This window comes from Kogia breviceps, chromosome 15, assembly GCF_026419965.1.
Source record: "Kogia breviceps isolate mKogBre1 chromosome 15, mKogBre1 haplotype 1, whole genome shotgun sequence".
In the NCBI taxonomy this organism is placed as follows: Eukaryota; Metazoa; Chordata; class Mammalia; order Artiodactyla; family Physeteridae; genus Kogia; species Kogia breviceps.
Window position 1 is genome coordinate 48,254,698 of NC_081324.1, and position 20,528 is coordinate 48,275,225.

Sequence of the window (20,528 nt, forward strand, 5' to 3'; positions counted from 1 at the left end):
CTACTAAGCCATCAAGTAAATGATATGATAAAGGCTAATGTTCAGTTAAGCTTTCTAAGGAGGACCCAAAACAAAATATTTGAGAAAAAGTAAGTTTTCATGTTGTAGTAGGATGGTGAAGAAAGTAGAATTATTAGCTAACAGCATTTTCTCCTTAGAATGGAGATGTAGTCCTATAGTTAAATATTTTGATCATCCCTCACAATATATTGGGCTCTTGGTTTTGGTGATACTCTGAGGATGGTGATGTGGTTTCTGCCATGGGTTACTGGGGGAGGGGCTGTTCCCACACATCAAGCAGCAGAATTAGGGCCTGTACCCAGCTAACCACAGTACAGGGCACTACGGATGGGCGTCACATTTACAAACCAACGATTATAGAAATGCCAGATGATAAGGTTCACATCTGGTTGGGGAAATTAGAAAAGCATCACAGGGGAGGTGGCACCTGAAAGATGGGTAGGCTTTCACAAGGAAGGGGTATAGAGGGAGGGCGGAGGCTCCAAGCTGGGAAAGCAGGAAGCAGGTTCAGAGAATGCTGTGGATGCAGCTGGCTTAACTGGGATGTGAAACATGGCAGAAAAGGACAGTGGACTTGGGGTTATCTTGAGTGCCAGGCTCGGGGGTGGACTTGGTTCAGCAGCTTTTGGAGGATCACAGGAGGTAGGCCCTGTGGATATTCACCTACGGGGTCTGCGGACTGGAGTGGCTGGAACGGTGTCGGTGTGAGGGGCAGTTAAGTGGCTGTTTTTCCAGTTTATCCATTTATGACTACTAACCAGGTGAAGAGCTGAGAATTCAAAGATGTATGAGAAAATAAGACATCACCTTGGGAGTCAAGGTGACAAACTCAGATGCCTACAAGGGCCAGGTGAGTCGCAGCAATTAGGAAGCAGACAAGCAGGAGTACGTGTGCCCCCTTCAGAGGGGCAGCCCCTCCTCCACTCCAGCAGGTACTCCGGCAGGAGAACAAGGAGCCTGTATCCTTCAACTTCTCATTTTTCTAGAAAACCTGGAAATCTAGATTTTTGTGTGAAATCTCTAGCTGTGAATGGTAGAACAAACTCATTTTTTTTTTCCAAGTGTACAGACCAAGCAAGACATCTGCAGAGTTTGTAGCTCTGAAAGTTATGAAAATAATAAAAACAGTTTTAGACATTCTAGAAAAATTCCATTTGGGTAGAATCATAAGCGATGGCACCAGAACTAAATTGTGTGAGAACATGACTTTTATAAAATATGGAAATTTAAGGCAAGCTTTCAGTCATATATCATTTGATCATAAAGATTTAAATCCTGGTGTATAAATGACAATAGCGATTATAAGCTACCTTCATTCCATGCTTTCTACATGCCAGGCACTGTGCTCAGGGTTTTACAGATGTTCTTCAGTCCTCATACAAACTCAAGGAAGTCAGCATTATCATCCCAGTTTTACAGATGAGAACATTGGTATGTTAAAAAAAAAAAAATGTGCCAAACTCCACAAGACACTTGAAACAACACATTCACACACACACACGCGCGCGCGCACACACACACGTTTGATGAATACATTGGACTCAACTCTTTCTGGTTTTCTAATTCATGCAAAAAATGATTTTCCTCTGTCATTGGTAACTTCAGTAAGTTCATCATAAAGGCACTAGACAAAAGTGTCCCTGCAGTAACTTACTGGCTCTAGGGTAGGAATTACTAAGCCCTGAGGAGAAGTGTTTTCTCTGACTTTGTAACCATCAAGCAACTCTTCTCAATAAAAGTTTACATTGGTTATGTCTGGGCTCCCCCAACTTGCCTGCTCTTAAGACACACAAAAGGCACTTCTTAAAGTTACAGTTTCCAGTCCCTCTCCTGAGCGCCCCCCCCAACCCCCCGATCTCCCCACCAATGTCTTGAATCTCAGTCTCCAAGTGAAGAGCCTGGGAAGCTGTGTTTTAACCATGCCCATCACAGGTGACATTTTGATCAGGCAAGGCTGGAAATTGCTGGATGATATATCACTGTGTCCCTCAACCTAGACTAAGAATACTAGATGAGAACCTTCTGCGGGTGCTTTTGTGACTTGCCTTTTTATGATTTCGTTGATGTTGGTTAAACAATAGTTGGCCCCTTCCATTGATTTGAAGGCCAGATTGAATACTTCCAATGGAGTTAGTGGAGGTGGGGAAGTACTTAACTGAATTTTTTTTTTAACATCTTTATTGGAGTATAATTGCTTTACAATGGTGTGTTAGTTTCTGCTTTACAACAAAGTGAATCCGTTATACATATACATATGTTCCCATAACTCTTCCCTCTTGCTTCTCCCTCCCTCCAACCCTCCCTATCCCACCCCTCTAGGTGGTCACACAGCACCGAGCTGATCTCCCTGTGCCATGCGGCTGCTTCCCACTAGCTATCCACCCTACGTTTGGTAGTGTATATATGTCCATGCCACTCTCCCAATTCGTCACAGCTTACCCTTCCCCCTCCCCATATCCTCAAGTCCATGCTCTAGTAGGTCTGTGTTTTAGTCCCGTCCTACTCCTAGTCTCTTCATGACATATTTTTTTCTTAGATTCCATATATATGTGTTAGCATACAGTATTTGTTTTTCTCCTTCTGACTTACTTCACTCTGTATGACAGACTCTAGGTCCATCCACCTCACTACAAATAACTCAGTTTCATTTCTTAGCAACCTAAGTGTCCATCAACAAATGAATGGATAAAGAAGATGTGGCATATATATACAATGGAATATTAACTGAAATTTAACCTGAGGGCCCTCATCCTTTCCTAATTAGGGAGAGAGCTACCTGATCCTGCGGAAATAGTCTATCAGCTACAGAATCCTTTCACCTCCTCTTAACAAGCTACCAAAGGTTTGAATGAACAGAAACCGTACAGGAGAGAATTAACGCAGCATCTGCCACGTGTAAAAATAGCTGACTACAGGTGTGCAGGAATTCGACGTTTCCCGTATATTTTAATTTGTGTGAGTTTCTTTGAAATTTAAATGATGATTTTTCAACCTTCAGAATTTGAAGAGGTATGTAAATCTATAACCCTAACCAGTTTAACACAAAAGTCCTTTGCATATGCTTAAAAAATGCTAGATTCAGGGCTTCCCTGGTTGCGAAGTGGTTGAGAGTCTGCCTGCCGATTCAGGGAACACGGGTTTGCGCCCCGGTCTGGGAAGATCCCACATGCCGCGGAGCGGCTGGGCCCGTGAGCCATGGCCGCTGAGCCTGCGCGTCCGGAGCCTGTGCTCCGCAACGGGAGAGGCCACAACAGTGAGAGGCCCGCGTACCGCAAAAAAAAAAAAAAGCTAGATTCGGAGAGCTCAATCTGACTGTATTTCACATGACTCCAAGTTCATTCTCTCTCTCCCCACTCCCTCAGCTTCCTCTTTCTCCCTCACTCTCAGGGTGAAACCCAGTGTTTCATCACTCCTCACAATCTATCAGATTGTGCTTGTCAGAATTAGGAACAGACAGTACAGGTATTAAATTATACTGTTGACTAACAGGACTGAAAAAGCCAGAGCAACACTTGCTGTGCATTCCACTCAAACTCTGGAACTTGACTCAGAAAGCCTGTTCTGGAAGCTGAAAACCAAATCTTTGTCACAGAAGCCTCATCTTCGTTGGAAAAGAAGCAAGATCAGTAGGGACAGGTGATTAAATCAACTGAGGAGGCCCAAAAGGATCATTTAAAGATCTGCAGCTTGGGCCATCTATTTGATGCCACTGATTTTTTTGGCCACACCAAGTGGCTTGCGGGACCTTGGTTCCCCTGACCAGTGACTGAACCCCCTGCCCTTGGCAGTGAAAGCGCAGAGTCCTAACCACTGGGCCGCCAGGGAATTCCCTCCACTGGTTTTCCTATTAGTCAGCAATAATGGGCAACTGGATTGGCAAGAGAAAATGATGGGAGATGGATTGCTGGTGGGCCTTAACGTTTCAGTTTTGCATCCATTATTGCTCTGTATTTGGAATGGTATTGTGTTATTTAAAATATTGTTGACCTATAGTCTTATTCTCACATACATGGTCTCTTATTATATATAAATACCAGAAAATTCAGAGTTCTGTTAAGTAGGTTGCGTATTCATGAAAATAATTCAGTTATAGCTCTTACTTTAAGCAGAGTAGATGTATTTCTACAACAGAACATTGACCTATATAATCTTTTCCCTACTGGCATCATAATTGCAAAATCAGAGTTATTTCCTCATAGCTCCAGAGTCAAGGGAACTACGTACATATCCCCACATCCTTCCTTCCTGTAGCTTTTTGCCTCTGTCCAGTCTGCATTAACCATCCTTCATCCCCTGCCCACTCCTTGGATATTTTCTTCCAAGCAGAGATAGTCAAGTGATGGATCAAAATATGTCTGTACAATCACTAAAAGCTTTTGTGTTAATATTTAAAATATCCAAAGGAAATGACTTACCTAAACCAGAAACACTGACAAAGCAGGTGGTATTTCATGGGGTCCATGGGAAAGCCCCATAGCAATGTGAAGCCAGGTCACTCATTTCTCAAATTCTCACCCCAAGGTGTGAACATCTTTTTCTGTGTGTCACTGCTCTTCTTGGGCTCCTGTCTCTCCCTGGGTGATCTCATCCATTGATGGCTTCCTCATCACCTATGCTTCAGGCCCAACTTATTCCAAAGCTTCAGGCAGGGTAGGCAAGCTGCAAGGACACAGTGACAAGTAAGCTATGGCCCTGCCATTCGACTTTAGTTAGGCAAGTGAGTAAGATGTAATCAGATCACTTCAATATATTCTGTCATAGCAATGACAGATGTAGGGTCTGTACAATGTTTCCCTTTGACTATCTAGCCCTGTCCTTTCTCCTTTGACATTTCCTATCTCAATTCAAGATGCTCTCTTCCATCCAAACCAGGCATCCATTTCCTGCCCTCTCCATTCTAGTTGGTCACCAAGTTCTACAGAAAGTATCTCCTAAACATTTCTTAAATCAGTCTCTTCCTCTCTATCCCTACTACCACTTTTCAAAGTCATATTATCAACTCCTCTTCCGTGGACTATTTCCATAAGATCTTAATTTGTTTTTCTGCCAGGAATTGGGTGTGTCATCCCCCAAATGTTTCTTCCACTTTGCAGCCTCTCACTCCCCTGTTAAAAGCCCAGCAATGTTTCCTCATTGCTTTCAGAATCATCTTGTTTCCTTAGTATGGCGTCCAAGGCTCTCCTCAACCTAACTCTCAGCCTCATCTCCTGCATAAGTACAGGAGTTTTTAGCTCCCCCATGTGTCTTATTGTTTTAAGTCTCCCTGCTTTGAAATATATTTATCATCTTATTTGCTTAATCACTTTCCCCTTATCCTTGAAGATTCCCTTTACCCATTGCCACATTCCCATGGGCCCTTCAGCTGGGCGACCCTTCTTTATGGTCCTAAAGCATCCTATTTGTACTTTTATTATGGCACTGATCACATAATACTGAAATATTTATTTACATGTCTACATCGAATGGCCAAACTTAAGATCATCAATCGGAGAAATCTGACTTATTTCTGTCACACCTAGTGGGTGCTAAAGAAATTATTTGTTGTGACAGATGAAATAAACAAATGAAGTCTATTATTCCTAGAAAAGGCAGAGTCTGTGTTTTCATGGTACTAACCCCATCACTTGGAAAGATTGTTTATCTGCATAAGCACTAGATTAAATGTAAATTATTTGTAAAGGAACAGGCATATAATAGGGAATCCATTACTAGTAATATTAAATCCCTCAAGTACTGTAGGTTTTTAAATGTGTACTTTGGATTTTGCCCAATTAAAAGTTATGGTGGACTTCCACATTTGACCAGTATGGAATAACAGATTTACTCTACCACATGAAACAACTAAAAAACTGGACCAAATATATGAAACAGTGGTTTTCAAGACACTGGATATCAGGCAACAGAGGACAGTGATGTCTGAGAGGTGGATAACACACAGGGTGATCAGACTTCCCTGGTGGTGCAGTGGTTAATAATCTGCCTGCCAGTGCAGAGGATGCAGGTTCGAGCCCTGGTCTGGGAAGGACCCACATGCTGCAGAGCAACTAAGCCCATGTGCCACACTACTGAGCCTGCACTCCAAAGCCTGTGAGCCACAACTAGCCTATGTGCCACAACTACTGAAGCCCACATGCCTAGACGCCGTGCTCCACAACAAGAGAAGCCACCACAATGAGAAGCCCGCTCACTGCAACAAAGAGTAGCCCCTGCTTGCTGCAACTAGAGAAAGCCCACACGCAGCAATGAAGACCCAATGCAGCCAAAAATGTTAATTAATTAATTAATTTAAAAAACAAAACAAAACAGGGTGATCCCTACATTTGCCCAGGCATGGTACAGGGAAAGGTAACTCAGGCAGAAGCCAGTGGTCTCCTTGAGTTGGAGAGACAGAGCTGGCAGTCCAGGGAAGCCAAGACATCTAGCGTTTATGGAACAGAGTAATGGGGAGGCGAGACCTGCACACAGAGAGAGAAGGCCAAAGAACTGAAGAGGGTCTTCCTGGAGTCTTCAGCTGAGTACTGATCAGTGCATGTGGCTGAGGAAACTGCCCAAGGTTAGGCAAAGAACTATGTAGAAGGATTAGAAAAACTATTGCTCACACAGGGCCAGTGAGAGTTCCTATTTCCACCAGAGTGGAAAACCTCATAATTAATGGGGCATTGTCTAGAATACTCAGAATGCCTTAGTGGTAGGAAAAAATTAGCCATAAACTAAACATAGCTCTGATCTCACCTAACAAAGCTTAAAAGCAAATCCCAAAGGGATCAAACTATTTCCAAGTAACTCAACCTTATGCTAAAACAAAGTTCAAGAATATTTATAGGAATACAAATATATCCAGCAGCCAACAAGGTAAAATTCACAATATACGGCATCTAATAAAAAATTACCAGGCATGCAAAAGAGCAGGAAAATTCAACCCATAGTAAGAAGAAATATCCATCTATATAAATCAACCTAGAAATGATAAACATGATAGAATCAGTGGACAAAGACATTAAAACAGCTATTAAACTATATTCCATATGTCCAAGGAGCTAAAGTGAAGAATGAACATGTTAACTGGTGACATGGGAAATATAGAAAAGAACAGAGTCAAATTTCTAGAAATAAAAATTCCAGTGCCTGGAAAATACACCTGATAGAATTAATAGCAGATTATACATTAGAGAAGAAAAAATTAGTGAACTTGAAGATATAGTAATAGAAACTATCTAAAATGAAACAGATTTCTGAAACAAAATGAACAGATCATTGCTGAGCTGTGGGGCAACTTCAGTCAGCCTAATATACATGTAATTGGAGTCTCTCTCAAGGAGTTTGGGGAAAGAAACTGAAAAGTATTTGAAGAAACAATGGTTGAATATTTTCCAATTTGAAGATGACTATCAACCCACAGATCCAAGGAGCTCAATGAACTCTGAGGAAAAGAAATATAAGGAAAAACACACCAAGGTACATCATAACCAAATTGCTTAGAAACAGTGATAAAGAAAAAAATCTTAAAAGTAGCCATGAGGGGAGAATGAAGATACATTATAAACAGAAGAAAGATAGGATGATAGCAAATTTCTTGTCAGAAACAATGCAAGCCAGAAGACATTGGAGTAACATCTTTAAAGTACTGAAAGACATAATCTGTCATCCTATATTTCTATACCTAGTAAAACTATCTTTCAAAAACAATGGCAAACTAAAGACTTTTCCAGACATACAAAGGCTGAAAGAATTCATCACCAGCAGACCTCTCTACAAAAAATGTTGGAGGAATTCCTTCAGGCAGAAGGGAAATGATACCAAAGGGAAACCTGCATTTATACAAAAAATGAAGAGCACTGGAAATGACAACTACCTGGGTAAACATAAAAGGCTTTATTTTTTATTGTTTTAAATATTTTTAAAAGATAATCGACCATTTAAAGGAAAAATAACAACACTGCATTGTAAATGTATAGCATATGTAGAAGTAAAATGTATGACAATAGCACAAGAAAGAGAGAAATACAAGGTTCTCATGTCATTTCACTACTTGTCAAGTGATATCATATCACATGAAGGCAGACTGTGATATCTGAAAGATGATACTATATATAAACACTAAAACAACCACTGAATCAATGCAACAAAGATTTACAGCTGACAAGACAACAGGGATGAAATAAAATCATTAAAAACACTCACTTTATCCAAAATAAGTCAGAAAAAAGAAGAAAAGCAAACAAAGTGCAATGGAATAAGTAAAAAAGAGCATCCAACTAGAATTAAGCCATATCAAGAATCACATTAAATAGAAATGGCCTAACACCTCAATTAAGAAACAGATTGGATGAAAATACATCACCGACCTATATGATGCCTACAGGAAACCCCACTTTCAATAAGAAATAGGTTAAAAGTAAAAGGATGGGAAAAAAGTATACCACACTAACACCAATCAAAAGAAAGCTAGAGTTGCTGTATTAATATCAGGCAAACAAGATTTCAGAGCAGCGAACATTACCAGGGATAAAAAGGTTCATTTCACAATTATGAAGAGGTCAAGAGGACATACGTCTAACCTTTTTTTTTTTTTTTTGGCACATAATAACAGAGCATTAGAGTAGAATAGAATAGGAACTAAAAAATGATAGAATTGCTGAGAGATATAGGCAAATTATACTTACTGCAAAAGATTACAACACAAATCTTTTAAGAACTGATAGAGAAAGTAGACAGAATATTAGTAACAATGGCGACAACTTGAACAACCCTAACAACGTAAATCAGAAATGAGTTAAGTCATACTAAGGATGTTCTCTAACCATAATGGAATTAAATTAGAAATCAATAACAGAAAGATCTCTAGAAAATTCCCAAATATTTGAAAACTAAATAATACATTTCTAAACAACCCATGAGTCAAAGGAGAAACCAAAAGGGCAATTAGAAAGTATTTGAACTGAATGAAAATGAATATACAACATATCAAAAAGTGTGGGATTCTGCTAATGCAGAATTCTCTGGGGGAAAATTATATCACTAAACATCTACATGAGAAAAGAAGTAAGGTTTCCAGTGAATGACCCAAGCTTCTACCTTAAGAAACTAGAAAATGAAGAGCAAATGAAATCCAAAGTAAGCAGAAGAGCAAAAATAATAAAGATCAGAATAAAAATCAACAAAAAAAAAGAAAGAAAAAACAATAGAGAAAAACAATGAAATCAAAAGTTTTCTTTGAGAAGATCAATAACATTGATAAACCTAGCCAGATCTATCAGGGACAAAAAGCAAGAGGACACTTATAGTCAATATCAGGGATAAGGCAAAGAGTAAATCAATGAAGGAGCCCAGATTCCAGCCAGGTCTGACCACCTGTCACACCCAGGTTCCATGGACTCTTCAGGGTTCCGAGAGGCACACCAGATTGGCAAACAGGTTGGGCGAGGCTTGTGTAAAATTTTTTCTGGGTCCATAAAAGTATCTCTAACAAGTTTAATAACCCTCCAAATTACACATTTGCAACCCAAACACTTCACAGCAATACTTTTATGTTAAAAAATTTGTACTTTGTAAAAAAATTTTTTTTTAAACATTATTTTTTTTGGCAATTCATCTGACTTTCAAAATTAATTTTTAAAAATAGATTCTTAAATTCTGTACATCTTTCAAACTAAGAGTATTTTCCAGAAAAACAAAAATAATTATGGCTTGTATTTCAGAGATGCTTTATGTACGGCAACATGCTGGAACCCTGGCTATACTGGTTTGAGGTAGGGCTGTCTCCTCTTCTTATAAGCGTCAGGAAGTAACCATAGGGTTAATCAGAGTGATGGAATAGCGGTGGAGAAAAGAGACTTAAAGAGCCTGATCTTTTCCTCTGCCTCTCCAGTCTGAATGAGCTGATAAATGAGTTCATCTACCACACAAAACAGCCTTTGTTTTATTCTGTAGTTTACCGGCTTTACACTGCTAAGAGAAGAAAAGAGGTAACATGGTTTGCCCCAACTTGCCTACTTACCACCGGAGAGCTTTTCGCTTTTAGGCTTACAACACAGTAAAAGTATTTCTTGAAATTTGCCTTAATTTCAATGTTAATCCACCCTTGCCTCAGCTTTCATTTGAAAATATTCAAACCTACAGAAAAGTTGAAACAATAGTACAAATAATACCCTCCTCTTAGATCCATCCGTTGTTAACATTTTAGCATGCCTGCTCTTCCCGCTGGTCTCATTGTGCGCATGGTTTGTTTGTGTTTTTTTTTTTTTTTTGCAGTTTGCGGGCCTCTCACTGTTGCGGCCTCTCCCGCCGCGGAGCACAGGCTCCGGACGCGCAGGCTCAGCAGCCATGGCTCACGGGCCCAGCCGCTGCGCGGCACGTGGGATCTTCCCGGACCGGGGCACGAACCCGCGTCCCCTGCATCGGCAGGCGCACTCCCAACCACTGCGCCACCAGGGAAGCCCCGTGCGCATGGTTTTTGACGAACCGTTTGAAGATAAATTGCAACCATCATGACAATCTAACCCTAAGTACTTCAGCATGTAACCTCCTAAGAAAAAGAACATACTCCTACATAGCTCTCAAAAAATTTAACATTGATGCGATAATATCTCATATGCACACACCCACGTGTGCAGGGTCAATATTCAAAATCCCCCCAATTGTCCCAATAAATTATTTTAGAACTGTTTTGTTTGGTTTGCGATTCTGGAACCAAGCAAGGCTCACACGTTACATGTAGTTGTCATATTGCCGAGCACTTTCTAACCCACGCTAAGTGTGTCTGTCTGATTTGCCGCTACCACCAATTAGGGAGTCTCAGATAATGAAAGCTTGATTTTGCAGTTAATTTGGAAGTAATAGCACTTGAAGTAAAGCCCTAATACCAGCCCCACGATTCCAAAAGGCAGAAGGAACTATTTCATTAAATCACGCTTTTGAATAAGTGGCAGAACTCATCGGAAAATGGTGCAAGGCAGCGAACATCGAACATTCCACTCACAGCCATGCTGGTGTTTGCCGGGTGGCTGGTGGGGGACGTAAGAGCGTCAGTGGCTTGCATCCTGTCATCCTCTGCACAGTGATGCACACAGTTTGCAGAAGAGTCTGATGTCCAGCATGGGGCATCCTGGCGATCACAGACACTCAGAGCCAGGGCTCGGAAGGACTCACCGCCGCAGCACCCCTGCCATGATCTTCCAGCGTCTCCCTCCACACCTTGATCATGGGAAACTCGGGGAGTCCATCAGACTGGGCACCAGAACATCTGGCTTCCAGTCTTACCTCTGCCACTTGTGAGCTGTGTGACCTTGGGCCAGTCGCTTAAATGCTCTTTCTTTAGCCGTGCCGTTTCTTTGGCTCTAACGAGAGCTCATCATCCTCTGTCTCAACTCTATCCGAAGGCTGCGTGGGGAACAAATAAGAAAGAGAATGTGGAACAGCGAAGCCCCGCACGGGTGTAAGCGGCCACAGTTACGGGGAGCTCGCCACGGTCAGATGCAACATGCTCTTGTCACCCGGATCACCTTTACCTTGGTCCACTGGCCTCCGCTGTTTGAAGAAAGGCATTGAATCCACCCTTCATACTGTCTTCACCAGATCCAGCAGCCCTATTTTCATGTGAACACTACCCCCAGCTTAGTGCAGCCCAAGAAACAGACGCCACCCTGAGCTTGACTTCCACCAGGCCAGGTATCCCACATCCCTTGAGCAGTTGATCATTTGTAACCAAATGAAGAACTTGGCATTAGTCCCAGTGAACTTTCACGGAACTGGTGTCTGTCCTTCATCCCCGCCTCTCAGGTACCGTGGGAGTCTTGCATCTGTCCTCCAGGAGGCTCTTCACTCTCCGTCCAGTCTGAGTTGTCTGAGAATTCTGTGATCCTGGCCTATTTCCCCCCCAAGCCACGGATGTACTTGTCCAACTGAAGCACCATCCAAGTTCTGTCTCCAGCATGCGGCCAGTCCATTAATCAGTATTCTGTGGGTCAGCTGTCTTTCCTGATGGCTTTCCTTTTTCTAGACGTCACCCTCAGTAGGACTCGGACTCCACTGCTGCTGCTGCCTTCTCCAGGCTGGGAGACCGCACCCCCGGGCCCCCACCGCCTCCCCGGCCACAGAAGGCAGTGCCCTGCTGGCTAAAGAACTAAATGTTACCTCCCAGCAATGAGGGAAACCATCTCAGTGGGGCTTTTCAGGCTGGAAGTTCTTTACAGTGACATGGGCAGGGGAGAGGTGTTCTCTCATGATACCCAATCAAACAGCCTTGGTAGGTGGCAGAGTTGAGAAGCTGCCCCTCCTCAATCTCTCCTTAATTTTCTGCTACTGAAAAAAAAGAAAGAAGTGAAATAAAATTTACCAAAATGGACTTGGAGAAACTGGAGGTCCTAACCAAAGCAACACTTACAAACTCACATTGGGTTTTTCCTGACTATTAGCACTGCCATCTAACAAGCAGTGCTTGAAGTAGGAAAGGGGAAGGAGGAAGGGAGGTTCATTCTTTCACTCGTTGGCCAAGCTGGAAGGGGCGCTGATGTGCCAGGCACTGTGCTAGGCACCAAGGACAAAGGCAGGAGATGGCATCCTGCCTTTGAGGAAGATGCATCCAGCAAGAGAGGCAGGTGGCCTGCTCATATAGCAGCAGGGTTGATAAATGCCCTGACGGGGGTGTGCAGACTGCCCTGGGGACACGGAGGAGGGGACAACTCATTCATCCCAGGGAAGCCAGAGAAGCCTTCACGGAAGCCTGTAGGTTGAGCCCACCAGGAAAACAAGGGAGGGGGAATGGGAAGCAGAGGGTGTTCCAGGCAGAGACAACAGCCCGAGCAGAGCAGAGAGGCTGCAAAGCACAGAGGCTTGAACAAGCAAGATGCCAGTGTACTAAGAATAGCACATTCCCCGTGGGGCGGGGGCGGGTGCAGGGAAGACAGCTTCCAGACCCGCCTAGGGAAGTTAGGAAAGGAGCTCCTTTTTACTGCAGGTATCCAGGCCTCACCTAATGACTCAGAATTCCTGCGCTGGGCCCCCAGGAATCTATCTCCAGGTGACCCTGGGGCCAGGCACCCTGTGTGGGAACCAGCCACGGGCAACAAGGAATCAGTGACGTTTTAAAGCCCAAGAGTGATGCAACTAGATTTGTTTTTAAGAAATACTATTTTTTTTTGGTGGCAGAATGGAGAAGGAAGTGGAGTAGATAGAGACTGAGAAATAAATTGGGCGATTATCCCAGCTGTCTCGTGGAGCTATGATAAATGAAAGCAATTGGAAGGTAGAAGAGGGGGTGAATTCATGAGATATTTCCAAGGGAGAGACAACAGAACTTGATGAGCAATTAGATGTGGGTGGTGAAGAAGAGAAAAGAATCAAGAATGATTCCAAAGTTTCTAGCTCAGGCTCTTAAGGGTTGGGGAGCCCTTAAGAGAAAGAGGCCATGGAGGCCAGGCAGAAGCTTGCATTTGTAGGGCAGGTAGAGGGGCCGCTCAGTCGGGTTTGGTTTTGAGCATGTGGCGGGGAGGTGTCTGTGGGCAACCAGATGTCCAGACTCGGGGCAGGAGGGGTGGGCTCTGGGGGAGGAGCTGTGCTTAAACACATGGCTTTGGCATGGTGACTGCCAAGAAAGTGCCTGCAACACCCAGGGAGAGCGTAGAGAGGGGGCGTGGTCCCGACATGGAGAGGCCACCAACACCTAGAAGTGGTTGGGGACCCAGAAGGAACAGTCAAGAGGGAAAATGAAAACCAGTGTACAATGGGGTGGGGAATTGGGGTGGAGGAGGAAGAAACCCAAAGAAAGAATGAGTGTGCCCAGTGCCGGAGCGAGGTCCAGCAGCTATGACAACTGCAAGGCCATTGCTGACCCTAGAGAAAGCCATTGCGGAGTGCTGGGATTCAGAACCAGACCACGGCAGGCTGAGAAGGGAATCAGAGGCGAGGAAGTAAAGACAGTGATTGTCCATTATTCTTTTTAAGAACTTGTGAAGGGAAAGAGAGCCAGGGCAGCAGCCAGAAGGAAAAGGCAGAGTGAAATACGCAGATCCTCTTCTTTTTTGAACTTTTTACTTTATTAAAATGGCATGCCTTAACACGAGTCAGTTGATCTAATTATTGTTTTCTACATTCTGTAGACCAAGAATTATGAGAAATATTTTTCCACACCAGCAATTCCTAATGAGGTATTTGCAAAGGGTACAGGCTCAGCGAGTTGGGGTGTTAACTATTTTTTCAGCTGGAATATTTGAGAACAATATCTATGCATGTCATCTCATATTCTTGCAGTGAAAAAAAATTAATACCAGGGTTACAAGTGAGCTTACATCTTACATGATATTTATGAGAAGGGATGTAAGTGATAAGAATGAGGCTCAAAATCCATGCTCCTTGCGTAACTCTTGCATCACGGATGTGTTTCTATGAAGAGAGTATGACCCATTTAATCCTCACAACAGTTCAGTAATAATATAAATAATAGCAAACATTTATACGGTGTTTATTATATTCCAGGCAGTATCCTAAGTGCTTCAGTATATAAACCTAATAATTATAACTTGGGTATATATTCATATGAATATATGAAATATATTTTTCCTGGTTTTTACTGTTTTGGTAATACGAATCGAAAGAAGAAATATTACTACCACAAAGGAAGAACCCCAGCCAAGGAAATCTGAAATATATAGTAAATGCTTTTTCCCCCTTTTTTCTTCATTTTAGATGCTGGTACTAACCTTCCAAGTATCATGATTTTAAAATAAATTTTATACCCTTCTTATTTATTTCTAGGGTGAGGGGAGGATAACATTTTTTCCTTTCTTATGTGACTTTCTTTGAAAATGTTCCATATGAATTTCCTCAAAAATAAAATTTTTACCCTTGAAAGGAAAAAAAAAATACCCCAAACAATTTTATGGAAAAGATACTATTGGCCGAAACAATCCCTGAAAAAAAACTTATAAAAAAGATACTGTTATTATCCCATTTTACAGATAAGGAAGGAAACTGTAGCTCAGAGAACCTAAGTAAACTGCTCAAGGTCACATGTAAGTGGGAGTGAATTTTTTTAAATGATTGTATTATATTTAGGAATTAAGGGAAAACAGCTAAATATAAAAGAAGTTAAAAACACAAAAAGTCCAAAACCAGAAACAATCCAAATGTCTTCTAATGAGAGTTGGTAAACAAATTGTGATTTATTCAAACAACAAAATATAGTAGTCAAAAAGAATGAACTACGGGTACATGCAACAATGCAAATGAATCTCGAAAAAAGTTATGTTGAATGAAAAATCGAGCAACCAAAGGAATACGTACCATACGGTTCCACGTATGTGAAGTTCCAGAACTGACGAAACTAGTTCCCAGTGATAGAAGTTAGAATAGTGGTCACCTCTAGGGTGGAGGCAAGGGGGTGAGGGCTGGTGGCTAGAAAGGGGCTCGAAGGAACTCTCTGGGGTAATGAAAATGTTTCCCATGACGGTGGTCATCCCAAATCTAGTCATATCTAAATACAATTTAGAAAATAGGAAAAGGTCCAGAGCTGATTGATGGAGCCAAGCTGGGGAGGAGGCTGAGGGGCTGGCTTCACAACCAGAGATGCAGGCTTAGCTCCAGACAAGCCACTAAGGGCTGAGAAAGAGGACGAGTCAGCCCAGGGTCTGGGCAGGGGCCAGCTGGGGGATTGGCAACTGAGGCTTATGTGTCGTTCAGCTGGGCAAGTGGACACAGGAAGAATTCTTTGCCAAGGGCAGAGGTTCTTGGGGTTAAGGATGTTAGGGCTGGAAGAGAATCCTCTCTTTATAGTGTTAGTGACTTATTCATGGTTCCACAGCTAATTAGCCACAGAGCTGGGATTAGCATTTAGTTCTTTAAGCATCAATAGGATAAGTCAGTTGGGGGAGTGTAGGGCTTACCTCACTTCCACTGCTAATGAGGGCTCTGACCCTGGCTTACACACAGCAAGGAAGGACTTCCAGTCATTTCTTTCATGTAATAAACATTCATTAATCACTTCCCATTGGCCAGGTGCTCTTAGGTGCTGAAAATCCAAAAGTAAAAAACCATTGCCCCTGTCCTCAGGTAATGCAAGGTTGGTTAGGGGAGGCCCACTGGAATAGGCAATGCACTGTAGTATGAAAAGCATTAAGAGGAGAGGGGATAAGATTTACTGGTCAAGCGATTCTGCTAAGGTGCTGGGTTGCAAAGGCTTCATAGAGAAGATATTTAAGCTTCTGAGAGGATGCGGCAGGCTGAGGTTAGGGGAAATGAGGGAGGAGTTGAAGAATAAAATAACTGCATTGAAAGCGGGGGAAGCCCATGTGCAAAGACACGGGAACCTGCCCTCCCCCTTCCCCACCCGAGACCCCAGGCCCCAAAGGCAGCCCTTAGCCAAGTGCACCAGCCAAATGGACCCATCACATCAATCAACGCCCAAAGTGCCCACGAACAGACTGACAAATACACCCCTGGAAATAAATGCAACAGAAGCTGAACCTTACTCTATGGATAGAATGTCCACGATAGAGTTAGGACTGAGTTTTGCTGAGTGGAAACCTGGTATTTTTAAGCACATTTTAACCAACATAATGGTCTTAGAACAGTCACCTAAACCGGTTCCACAGGCAGTAATCCTGGCAGGAACCTGCTGGTTTTATCAACCACTATCTCCTGAATCCAAGAAACACGCACACTGGCTGAAATGCAGGCTAGGGCTCCACCAGTGATGGATAACAAAACAAAGGCAGCACTAATAAAAAATTAATGAAAACGGTTACTTCCATAAGAAAAATGATCTGTTCTCTCCCACCTTTGTATTGATTTTTACCCAGCCCTGTAATTGGAAATGTATGATTTTATCCTAAGGTAAAGGCAGGCAGAGGGGCAGAGTATGGGAGGCTTTCAGCCACCCAGCCAAGCTTCACCCTGGGAGGATAGCCCGCATCCCTCTCCGGGTCTCTCTCCTGGAAACCTGATCCTCCCAAGCCCCGAAGCCTGAGTCATTTGAAGGTTACTGATAATAAATGACACCTGAATGTTCCCATGTCCACCAGCCTTTTGGGATTACCTTTCCTGTGTTATTCAATTAAGATAAATACAAGCCTCAACCTACATAACGCAGGAAACCCCACCTCTCCCCCAATTTTTTAGGAATTCCTTGGGAAGGTATTTGTCTTTTATCAGGTGGTCAACTGTCACATCTCACTCAATTCCAGCCTCACCACTCCCACCCCTTCTTAGCTCACCTGCCCCGTCTACCACACTGGGCCACAAGCTTGGATACAGCCCACCTTCTGGCCTTGCCAAAGACACTGATCTAAAGCAGTACTAGGTTAGGTTAGTTAAAGCAGACTTTATTGGAGGTTGGAGGGCGGACACCTCATTTGCTTTGCTCACCACTGAATCCCACGTGCCAAACTACCTCTTGAGTCATCATAGGAGCTTAAAAATAATTATTGACTTAGGGTCATCAAATTCATGGAGGCAGAAAGCAGAATGGTGGGTACCAGGGCCCCGGGGGGATGGCGAGTTATACTGAATGGGTATGGAGTTTCAGTTTGGGGAGATGAAAAGGTTCTAGAGCTGGATGGTGGTGATGGTCGCACGACAGTGTAAATGTGCTTAATGCCACTGAACTATACACGTAAAAATGGCTAAGATGGTACATTTTGGGTTATGTATATTTTGCCACAATTTTTTTAAAAAAGTTGAATGAAGTACTGATATTATAAGAGAGGGCTGCAACTCAGAATAAATATAACCTAAAAATTGACTGCAGAATTTCTAAATTTCCCAGCTTATAGGGTGGCTGGTCCAGAATTCTCCAAAGTGAATGCTCCAAATCTATTCCTAATATAATTCAACTGGGCAGAGGAAAAATATACTAGAACTTCTATGTATATATTTGAATTCATTCTTTAAATTTCTCTATTTGATGACTTTATAGTGTCTGGCTTACCCACTGGGCTGTGAGCTCCATGAGGGCAGGGGTCTTTATGTTTTTTCAGACATGTATCCCATACCCTGGAAGAGTGCCTGGCACGTGATAGGGTCTCATTCAGCAGCTGTTGGATGGAAGAGCCATGGATGCTGTTACTGGCACTCTCCCCATATGCAGGTGCTCTTAGCCCATGACAGCCATATTTCTGGGGGCTCTGGCTTCCCTGGACCATCTCCTTTTCCTCCTCCTCCTCCCCTTCCTTTTTTGCCACTCCATCTCCCAGTTTTTAAATCTGTAAAATGAGGACATTGGACCAGATGCTTCCAAAGTTCTTAACCTTCTATAATGCCAAGTTCCTTGCACAAATGTCAACTGCCAGGTGGAAGTCATTCTAAGTGACAACATGATTCTGTGTCAGGGATGGAGGCAGCTCACCCCTACTGCCCCAGCTTCAAGGTGACTTTTGGAACTTGATCTGACTTCCAGTCACTGACAAACTGCCAATACTTCCTTTAGGACACCAAAAGCCACGTACCCTATCTAAGATAACTAATCAGGGCCCTTCCACTGTTCAAAGTAGCTATCACGAAAGCTGACCCTTTTGGGGGTAGAAAAAACAAATCTACATCAAGTCTCCATTAAGGTCTTGCTCCCATAGAGTCTGGGTCTAGTGGGAAATCTGTGTTTTTGAGGACTTGGCCCAGTGCTTTGCAGCCAGGCAGTCCTGGACATAAGTCTCCTGTCCCCCATGCATTCTCTGGGTGACTCCAAGCAAGTTGCCTCACTGTCCTGAGACTCAAGTTCCTTTTCTGATTAATTTCAGAAAATAACACCTGTCTTGTAGGGCCATTGGGAGAATAAAAAGATGAGTACACAGTAAGACTCAAGAAAATATAACCATGATGACTACTATTATATTTATTGATAGTCTCCCCATATGTGAAACAAGAGATTAAAATCAGTAGTTTTCAGAGGAAGTCTAGAATTCTGAAGGGCTACCAGAACTATTAGAGGATGGGGCTCGAGGTAGCTCACCCTCCAAGATGCTTCTCTTTTTCAGATTTCTGAATTTTTATTTATTTGGGGAAAAAAGAATTCTAAAGCTTTTTTAAAGTGCTTGAAAAATTGTGGACTAGATAATCAGATAATTTTCAACCTTACGAATCTAATTAAAAGATAGTAAGACATTGGAACTCCGGTTGGGGGGATGGGGGATCTCACCTGGCAGGGAGAGTGTGACGGCCTGGCCCCAGAATTCCAGACCCCCAACTTCCTAAGTTTCCCTCTCTGGGCTTTTTAAGGACTAGTTCCCCGTTAAAGTAATCTCCAGGATCAGTCGCTCCTCTGCTGAACCAATGGGGTTAGACCACTCCCCGGTGAAATATCTCACACTGTCATCTCTGCCTATGACTGCTTATTCCCCCAAACTCTCGCATTCATGAAACGGAGGAGGGGAGAGGTAGTTATTAGGAAATACTTCTGGTTACTTCTGTCTCTCACATCTTTTCAATCTAATTTCAACCCTGGGCATGGATTTAAAACGAAGCCATTCTGGAGGTGGTCTTCAAATGCTTGATGATTAAGGCTCACGCTGTCCTCTGAGGCCATGGGCTGTCTTTTGCACTCTTCCCCATGGCTGCTGCTAATCTGGCTTCAGGGTATGGTGGAATAGCCTGGCCTGGAAGCCTGGAGCAGACCCAGCTCCTTCATTTGTTGGCTTCAAAACCTTGGGCACATAATGTGCATTCTTAAGCCTTGGTTTCCACATCTGAAAAATTAAGGTAAATAATACCTGCCTTGCCCACCCCACAAGACCTTTGTAGAGATCTCATGAAAGAATGGATACAAGAAGCACACAGAACTACACAGAAGGGAAGCCCCAAGGTCACAGAGACCCTCTGAGCTGCCCCTCCCTGAAAAGGTCCAGCTTGGCAGAGAGGGGCCTTGCTCTGGACACGCACGTGGGTCCCTGGCCGTGGGGTGATCTGGAGAAGGCTGGGCCATGGGGGCTGCAGGTTACCACATGATCCCTTCTCGCATCTGATCAGAGCAGCTCACATTCACGGCTTACCCAATGCCAGGTTAGGATGAAAGTGTCCTGGCTGAGATTCCATCCAGATACCACTGGTTCTTCCATGATTACACAGATAGTGGATCCTCAGCTTCTCCAAGGCAGAGCTGGCCTTTGGCTCAGTGGGGCCCAAGGCAAGAATGGCTGGGGCCCCTCCTCCACCCGACGCTCCCATCCAGCCCCTGAGAAAGGTGGGTGTGAGTGATCCACAGGCATAGCCACTTATTTGGGGAACATCAGGGTGTGGAAAGCCAGAGAAAGCCAAGAGAAGAGGGCTAATGACATGGACCGGGAAACACGTGTGGCTGAACTGACGTGGAAGTAAATGATGTAGGGAGGTGAAACAAGGTGAATGCGAAGTTCAGTGCAAAGTACATTTGGAGGCTTACCCCGTGGTCACAGACTCGGACTCCAGAAACCTGGCTCTTGTCCCTACTCTGGGGGCTTTGGGCAAGTCATGTCTCCTCCTCAGACTTCTATAAATCTGTAAACCGATGGAGTTGGACCAGAATCTCACTTCTCAAATGGGTGCAC